Source organism: Poromitra crassiceps, assembly GCF_964638095.1.
Source record: "Poromitra crassiceps genome assembly, chromosome: 8".
Taxonomy (NCBI): domain Eukaryota; kingdom Metazoa; phylum Chordata; class Actinopteri; order Beryciformes; family Melamphaidae; genus Poromitra; species Poromitra crassiceps.
In genome coordinates, this window is record NC_139629.1 from 7,231,876 (window position 1) to 7,241,659 (window position 9,784).

Sequence of the window (9,784 nt, forward strand, 5' to 3'; positions counted from 1 at the left end):
TATAGTTGTCACATAGGATACAGTGCTATCTTTGTTGGCTGACCCTGAGGTCAAAGGTCAAAGGCAAACATCTTGTCTTTCAGGATATGTGCTGCACCCAGAGATGTAGCTCTGAGAAATGTGGAAGTGAGAGGGGGCGGCCGGAGTTTTAGACTGGATAAAAATATTGACAATATTGTATTCAGCCGTGCATGTGTGTACGTGTGTGTGGGTGCGAGAGGTGGTGGTGTGGGGGCTTTAAAAATCAGGGACATATCTATTTAAAAGCAGCAGCCCAGCTTCATTGTATGGTGCACCTCTTGCTTGATGCGGATGTGGTGGGTGGTCACTCCAGGTTGGAGGCGTGTGAAGAGTGAACACATTGTGTTGCCGTTTTCATGCTTTCCTGAAATAAATGTGCCACATGCATGGATGACACGCTGCTTGTGTGCATGCCTTTTCTTCCCTCTTCTCCGGAGGGCTGGAGAGGTGTGCGGAGGCGAGGCCACATTTATTATTATTTATCTTTTCCTGTTCCTCTCTGACCAGGCTTATGCTCAGGGACTCTACTGGGTCAGTGTGACACTGACACAGCAGCGCCGGTCAGTGCTACTGCCCAGTGCGATATGGGCTAATCCTGATCTTTATAACAAGCAAGGTGTGGATTCCGGGGCGTGGGGCAGCTACTCCTCAAAAACACCTTGCCTTTTTATAACAGCTATTATTATAACAGCTAATGCAGGGATGCTCAACTTTCGCAAAATGACAGAAGCCCAGGGGCCAGTCAATAAACAAACATTGATAATACTTTTTATGTAGTGGATTGTAGGTTTTTGGGGTGGCAGCCAGTGTTTCGTCTGACCATTTGAACGTTTACGATTTTTAAACTCTGCCATGAATCCACATAGCATCAATCTGAACCACCAAGCAGAATGCAAAATTAAAGCAATAATCAGACTGACAATGCAAACACAGGTAAGTTCAATGTAAATCCAGTGTTTTGGAGGTGCAATGAAAAGCACTCACAAAAGTAAAAAAAAAAAAAAAAAAAAAAGTCCTTTACAGGCAAGTCTAAATTATCAACCGAACTACGGTAGATGTTATTCACCAAAATAGAGTTCAGAGTAAAAAAAAGAAGAAGTTGGAAATTCAGTTTGTTTACTTCAATTCAGTTCTCCAATCTGTTCAGACTACAGAGTAAACATCCTAAACAAATCAATAAAGGATCTCTCCAAGAAGAAAATGAACCGAACATCTCCGACCAACTGACCGGTCAATTGGTTGACCTTTTGCACACAGGATAGTTAGGTTGATATTTGACAATTTAGCTGGTTTAGCTCAAACTTGATCTAATGCTAGTTTTCATTGTGAATCAGAAAATGGTTGGGGGGCCACTCTACGCCTTATCGTGTGCCACATCTGGCCCCCGAGCCGCAGGTTGAGTATCACTGAGTAGTTAATTGATATACAAAGGAATCACAAGGTAAACTGATCAACTCAGTACGACAAACCCCTGAACTGTGATCACGGCCTACATGCAGGAGCAAGATGCCCCCCTTGCTGGTCAGACAGCAATGTCAATTTCCTCCAAGTTTGATCCGTACAGGAATGAACAGGGGCAATTTGTCAGAAATTCAAATCATGGATATTATCTTAGAACCCCCCGTCTTCACAGTCTTGCAACCAAACAACAGCCACAGTGATGAGGCACACTAAATAAGTGGATCAGAGCTTTATGACAGAGTGTGTTGGCAGTCTGTCCTAGCTTGCAAATGTCTGTCAATTTGCACATTTCAAAAAGCTTTAAAATGGGGAAAGTAGTGCCTCGGGCCGCAGGATGCTCTCCCAGAGAGGGACGAGATGCGACTTGCCTGCTATTAATAGTGCATTGGGAGATAATTCCTGCCTTGTTATCTTAGTGGCCGCACTCAAGAAGCTTCGCCAAAGGCAGACTCTTCTGAGGCTCCCAGTTGTATAACCGCTTTCCTTTATTCTCTCTCTCTCTCTCTCTCTGCTAATTTTATGGCTCCACAGTTTCTCTCTCCTCTTCCTAATTCTCTCTCTCCCTCTCTGCTCTCGCAGGCCCTGCGGGAGGCTACAGGCCACAGATGAAGGCCGTGCAGGAGGGTGTGCGAGACAGGAACACATGCGGACGCAGCAAATCGCTCATACAGTCGAGAAAATGACTAAAGAGCTACTACAGGACAGGGGAAACCTGTTAGAACGTAGCTCACATCATGTGTTTTTCAGCGCTTGTTTGTTCTTGCGCCTCTGATGAGATTTCTAATGGGATCATTTTAACTCCATGAGTCAACCAAAAGAAAGAAAGAAAAGATTCCTGTTCATTCCTCAAGGTTTTAATTACTCTATGTTGGGAGTAATACAGTGACAAAACATTTCTGAGAAGCTCTTTCATATTTAGAATTCAACTTGTCCTTGCAGTATCAGATTTTGAGATGGCTGCATAAGGAGAATTTCATACCAGGCTGTGAGCTCTGATCAAAATGTGTCCACAAATAACTCATTCTGAGGGAATGGAAGTCCCCCTCTCCACCTTCTTTTCAGCTGTGGTTCGACGGACATGGTCTCAATTATACTGATGGAGAGAGTCAGGTTCCTGAGTGAGGACCCACCCACTTAAAAGATTCTCGACTATCTGGGACCCGTTTCTGGCCTACTTTGACGAGGTTAAGGGCGACGGGTGACTCGCCCGGCTGATTTCTCATGGACCCCTTGCGTGGGATCCCATGGCACAACATCTCTTACAAGCACATACGCACCTCATGCACGTGGCTGGGAGCACCACTTTGTAATATAAATTATATATGTATGCCATTGCCTTTTCTTTTTTCTTTCTCTTTTCCTGGGTTTGACTTTGTTCAATTTTGTTCTTTTGTATTCCAAAAAACAAACTGAAAAATTAAATATTGGAAAAAAAGTGTCCACAAATGAAATGCCTAGAAAATGTAAATGTGTGTGTATGTGTGTACATTGGAGCCAAGTGCCAAGTCCCTCAGGGCTGGGTGAGGTGAGTTATGAACTATGGGTTCAGGGAAACGTGGCTCTCTTCTCACTGCCATTGTCTCCTCGTTTGTTCACTAAATCAATCTCCTCACAAACTTCCTCCCTCTTGTCTGAGTGAATCAACACCGATGACTTTAACATCATCAGTGTTGATATATGTGTGTGTTTACGTTCGATTGATCCAATACAGATTAAAAAAAAACTGGTTTCTATAGCGTTATTGGGCCTGCTAACAGACTGATTATGTCAAAGCTTGGTCCATGAACATACTCTGACCATATCAGGAGTGATGATGCTGTTTAGGAGTTTAGCTTCAGTTGTTTCATCATCAAGATAAAAGCGCTGAACTGTTGCGTCCAATTAAAATACAATCAGTTTAAGTAGACAAAGCCAAGAGTGCCAGCATGGCCAGAATCTGTGGCCATTAGTTTGCGTGATTAAAGAAAAGGGGAGAGAAAATGCATATTCAACCTCTTCTGTTTATTTGATAAATCTTTTTGTCCATCAAAATGCCAACAGCTAACAAACAGCGAGGATTACACACACACAGACAGAACCGGGGCAGACTGCAGAGGCTGGGGATATTGATTCTTCACCTCTTTCATCCAATCACATCCCAGACGCAGGCGACTCTGTCTGCCCTTGACCCTCTGTGGGCTGATATAGTCCCATACCATACTGACCCTGAGGGGGGAATGGGGGCAATCACACCACAGAAGTAGAACTGATAGATCAAAACACATCCCTCACAGATCCTTTGATTAGCTGTGCTCATGCATGGTTACATACAATAATGATTATCTGTTCCCCACTCATCCTCCTGAAGCCAGATACCTCGGTTAGTGAACCTCTTCAAAGTCTATGCTTACGATTTTGGGGACGTCCACTCTGTAAGTTCTGCGTCTATGATTTGGTACACGTACGACGACGTAGAACGACAACGCGTTCTGGGGCTCTCTGCTGCATCTGTGCCTCTGATGTCACTCAATACTGCTAATCTGTCCCGGGATAAGAATAGGATCACACCGTCAGGACGTCAGGCGACGCTAAACCACCTCTGTCTCTTTAGAGGGGATGAGCAAACCCCCCCCCCCCCCCACGAAGGTCAGGGCATTTGGGGGAGGGGTATAGCCACACGTGGTGGTGGGGGTGAGCAGATGGAAACTGATGACCATCTCTTTATGTGATTATATGCTGATTAATGTGGGCGTAGATAATTACTGAGGAAGGAGCTGTGTGGTCAAATGAAACAGGACCATGAATCCTTGAATACTAAAAATTGCACAGTAGAGTAATATGTAACAATTAAAGGAACACTTTGCCACTTTTCAACCAGGGTTGGGTGGGAATTACATGGACCATTGCCCCTCCCTCTGGCCGTGATGCCCTGAGATCCCTAAGGCCACTTTGGCAGTGCCCTGCTAGCAGCCTGCTACTGTCAGTTGCTTTAATTAAAAGCGTCAGTGGTCTCAGTTGAATGTAGCCTGCTCTATGCAAAGGATGTGTCATTGGCTAATTTTCAGAAAAATTGCCCTTCACGATGTCAATAGGACGAATCAGCGTGACGTCACTTGACACCCAGAAATGCGGAACCCCGCGGCAGTTAATAGTATGAGTTGTGCCAAACAAACGTTAATATCTCAAAAACTACATCACATCGCTTATATTTTGACATTCTGAGTGAGAGCAGAAGTAGCTCAAGAGTTTGATGTATAATATATGCATGTCGTGTTAAAGTTGTGCGAACTGTCACAGTTTTAAAAATGTAAACAGAGTTAGCTGGCTAGTCGGACACTAAAAAAAATTGCGAGGCCGAAGGCCAGATGGCCTTGCCCCTAAAATGACAAAATTTCCAGCCTATTATCCAAAATAGGGATATCGTGTTTTTTGCATCAGGATCTTGAAGCTGAGCTGGCTCGCATGGCTGTTATTTGAGCTACAGATTGTACTTACTAATTTTTGTATGCACGCATCCACAGAGAATCATATGGAGAGCTTTAACGAGCCTTAGCAAGGCATACTAGCTGGGTGGTGGTGGGGGCAGATGAACAGGTAGCTCATGGTGCAGACACAGACAACCTGGACGGAAGTTGAACTACATTGTAATGATACAAAGTGGGTTGAAAAGCAGCAAAGTGGCTCTTTAAAGGAAAAAGCCACCTTCAATCACTTCACTATTACAGAAAAACGGCTATTTCCTGGCTCCATTTTGTTGTTTGATGGTGTTGAGTTTTTCTTCACATTGAGAGCTTTCCAGCAGAGCTACAATGGGCTTTAAATGCAGAATTTGTCCTGTTATCTAAAAGATTAGAGTAAAATGTCAGATTTGACTGTTTAGGCTGCTGCTATATTATATATTTTGCTGTGTGTGTATGTATACTGTGTGTATATACAGTATATATATATATAGAGGATGAATTTCCCCAAGGGGATAAATAAAGGATAACTTACTTACTTACTTATAAATATATATATATATGTGTGTGTGTGTGTATGTATATATATAATATATATATATATATATATATATATATATATATATATATATATATATATATATATACACACACACACACACACACACACACACACCCCTCCATTGTCACAAGGCATTCTGGGAAATGTACTGAAGGTGATTGAGGTGATTGAAGACAAGGCAGATTGAGGGAAAGTGGGCACAGCAAAAAAAGTAAATGACCACACTTGGTCACAAAATAACTCCTGGAATGCATTGGTTGATGACATATAACAGTGTAAGAGTATCCAAGGGTGGATTTTTCCATTCATTTGATTTAAGCCAGAGAAGTAAAGATGTTCTGAATGCTTTGAAACCCAGTAAACCCAGTCAATTAACAGAAGGATAATACATGGCAGATATGGATCAAAGATGACATGCTTTGGGAAATCCAACCCGCAGATATAGATAGACACACGTATCATCTCCCTTGCTTGCTAATACAGGTCAGCTCTGAGGCAGCATGGATTCAGCTTGTCACATCACATCATTATCATCCTCTGCTGCTCACTCACATACTTAACATTGTACATTAACAAAGTATTGACGTGCTCAAGTCTTCTTTGTATCTTACGGTTGATTCTAGTTGTGTCTATGGTTCAAAGCTGTGAGAAAAGAGCGATTTAATTTGTTAGTTAAGGCATTCAATCACTTCCAAGGACAGGCGTTAGTCGCGACACACACGTTGGGGAGGGAGTGTGACACAGGCTCTGTGTGGGTGTATATGTTGGCGCCCCTTGATCCGATGGTAAATCACGAGTAGATATTATGATGGTGGACATGTCATCTGGGAATTTCTACCCTCTTGTTTTGTCTTGAATGTACCAGGACCGTTCATTTGCTACCTCTCCTTGCACAGCATCATAAACATGCTACGAAAAATGAAAATCACAACAAATAAATATATCAGATAAATGTAATTTTAAGGAAATAATACATTTGAATAGTCTGATCCACAGGTGAGAGTCTGAGGGAAAAGGAGTTGCAATATTGCAATATTGCAGTCATTTTCACTCTTGTTTTGTTTCAGCAGGCATGCGGTGGTGTAAGTTAACTTCAGATAAAATATTCGGCTATAAACACATATGTACACTTGATAATATAACTGTCTAAAATCATTCATTCAATAAATGTAAAATAACTGTAAACATGCACTCTTTTCCCACTGAGTCATCTTGCCGCCCAGGCTCCATTGGGACAACTACGAATGAACCCATTGATACCTGATGCAGCATTTGTGTGTGTATCCCTTTAAGACCGCGAACCACGTCACGCCGTTCGCGGTCTTAAAGGGATACACACACAAACGAGGGATATACACGCAAATGCTGCATCAGGTATCAATGGGTTAAAGGGGGGGGGGTGTATGAGACCATGATGGTTTGGTTGTCTCGTGACATTTCTCCCATGTTGGAGTACTATCAGTACTTCTGTTATGCATTTACAGCAGTGTATATTTAAATATAAATTATTCAAATGGATGAAACTGGCATATAGCTAACCTGAAGAACTCCATCCCAATCTCTGGAATGATAATGATCTTGTTTGCAGGAACCCAGAATCGTATCTGGTAAATATCTACATGTATATGCGTATGCCCTGGACGTCCTGTGTGTTTTCATGGGGCCTGGGTGCGAGATCGGTGACTCAGCCTGTTTTAAAGGGAACCAGGGTATAAAGGCATCAAAGCCAGACCCTATATAGAGGAACTCAGTTTGTACCACTAATACATCTCGCCCATCTTGCTCCTCCGCCCTGCTCTGCAGACAGATACATCTCAGCAAGGCTCAAGACAGTTTCCCCAAACAGCTCACTCACATCAGATAGATCCTGTGCTGCTTTGACCCTGACCCATTTACATTCTTTTCTGATCTCTCCAGTCTGATTAGAAGACATCGGCGTGCATAATGCCAACTTCGATCAAGAAGATCAAAGATTCTGTACGATTTTGTGGCGTTTGATGTGTTGGGCCAGATTTCGCCCACGTTTGGATTCTCTCCACAGGCAAGGAAAGAGCCAAGTTGAGGAGACCCAGTTAGAAGTTGATGCAGCACCTGATTGAGATCTAAGCTCATGTGAATCAGGCAATTTGGAAAACTGCCTTCAAAGAGCGCTTGTACCAGCTCCAACGTGAGCCGCTCTGCATGGCGACCCGCTGAAGAATACTGATCTGTACTAGTCTAAGCTAAGAATTCCACATTAATAACAATGATATAATATTAAAAACACATTCGCGTGTATATGTGCACTACACCTACTTTCCAGAAATATACATACTGTGTCTGCACATATAGTATATTCTACCATATTGTTGGGACAGTAATATGTTCATGTTGGGTACATTCCGAACACTGACCTATGATTGTATGATTCTCTAGTATTTATTATTTTCTGCTATTTATATCACCTCTACCTTGTCTGGTGATAATACAATTCTTCTTATTTTCTCTTAGTTCCATTATGGACACATCTACAGTACATTCGGTGAAGCTGAGCGAAAACATGAATGAAACGAAGTTGCCGGGCACTCCGCAGTGCGGCAAGGCCCTGGGTTTTGCACTCCCCGACAGACAGACACACTTGACATTGTGAGTTGATGTTTTGACACTGTAATTAGGCATAGAGTTTCAGAGGAGGATAGATAGAACCTCCCCGAAATAGAGCGGTAAATTTAGTTTCCCCTGTCGGTGCGCTGGTACAGTAAATAAAACCCCCAGGGCCCCCCGCTGTTGTACCCTGGAAGGGATTTATTTCAATCCTTGACCCCGCTGCAAGTGTCCTCTGCCGGGGGTTTGGATGTCTGGTGCGTGGCGGCGGCTCGGTGACCGCGGTTGTTGTTGATTCAATCCGGATGGTTGCCTTTCAAATCCAATATGTTGCCACAGAACACAAGACACACCAGAAACACAGCGTGTCCAATCCCTACTTTCAATCTAGTCTCTGGTCAGTTCACAGCAGATTTTCAGATAGCGATAACTAATAGGCGGCTGGAAGAGACTTCCTTTGCCTTTAGGTCTACTACCAGAATCATCCACAGAGTCTGTAAATACGCTTGACAAGATGTTTGTTTGTAGGCTAGTGACGCTAGGGGGCCTAAAATCCCTGCATGTTCCCCCTCGTCCCGGGCCAGTGTTACGCCCCGCTGCCATCAACAAAAAGGGGTCAATAATGGATGAGCATCTTGCTGCTCCTCTCGTCTCCTCGGTCGTGCCGTGTCGGCCGGTCTGCGGGGAGGCCCCGGAGTGAGCGCTCTTACAAGCAATCACTCTTTCATTATTCATACAGGTTCCACCAAGAAGAGGTGGATCCTACTCCACTTTCTCACTGGCTTTGTAAAACAGCCGCGCGCCACTACCGCACACCGCTTTCACTTCCAGGCACTCCCGACCTCTCACTCCCTTCTCTTCTTTCTCCCTCCAGTCCGCTCGATCTGTCTCATCTTGTAACCTACTTCCTTTACCCCCCCCCCCCCCCCTCCCCCACCACGACCCCGTCCCGGTTATCCACCCCCCCTTCTGTACGTTTGCTCCATGTGTGAACTGTGAGGGTATCGCAGGTAGTGAAAAGCTGGCAATGTGTTTAGCAGGCAGTGTGGTACTGGTATTCATAGTATTCCGATGATGTCACAAGCTTTTTTCCTACCAATATGGCGCTACAATACACGCAGCTCATTGGCTGTAAGTGTCACTTGATTGTAATCACCTGTTAACTGATGACAATCACCTGTTGTTTTCCTACCAAAATGGCCGTGTGGTGATGTAAAAGAATACTATCAATACGGCTGCAGGACGAGGTGGGCGTGGCGGGGGGGGGGGGGGGGGGGGGGGGGGTTAGACTGAGGACCAAGGTTTTGCTGTTGCAAAGGGGCTGCGACTGAGGTGTGGAGAAACTAGAAGATGCTGGTTACACAGGAATTGGTCAATATACTGAGAGTCGTTTCATTTGCGGGTGCCATCACTGTTGGTCCCACTGGGAGTGAACTGTCTGTGGGAGTGAACTGTCTGTGGGAGTGAACTGTCTGTGGGCGTATTGACTTTGGCCACACTCCTCTCCTCAATATGATCCTGTTAATGAGCACCTAAGTTCCAAACTCCAAACACTGCGAACAGTGAACGAGTCATCTGGTGGAGCAGCTGATGGGTGACAGGTGTGTGTGTGTGTGTGTGTGTGTGTGTGTGTGTGTGTGTGTGTGTGTGTGTGTGTAGTGTATGTGTGTGTGTGTGTCTGTGTGTGTGTGTGTGTGTGTGTGTGTGTCTCTGTGTGTGT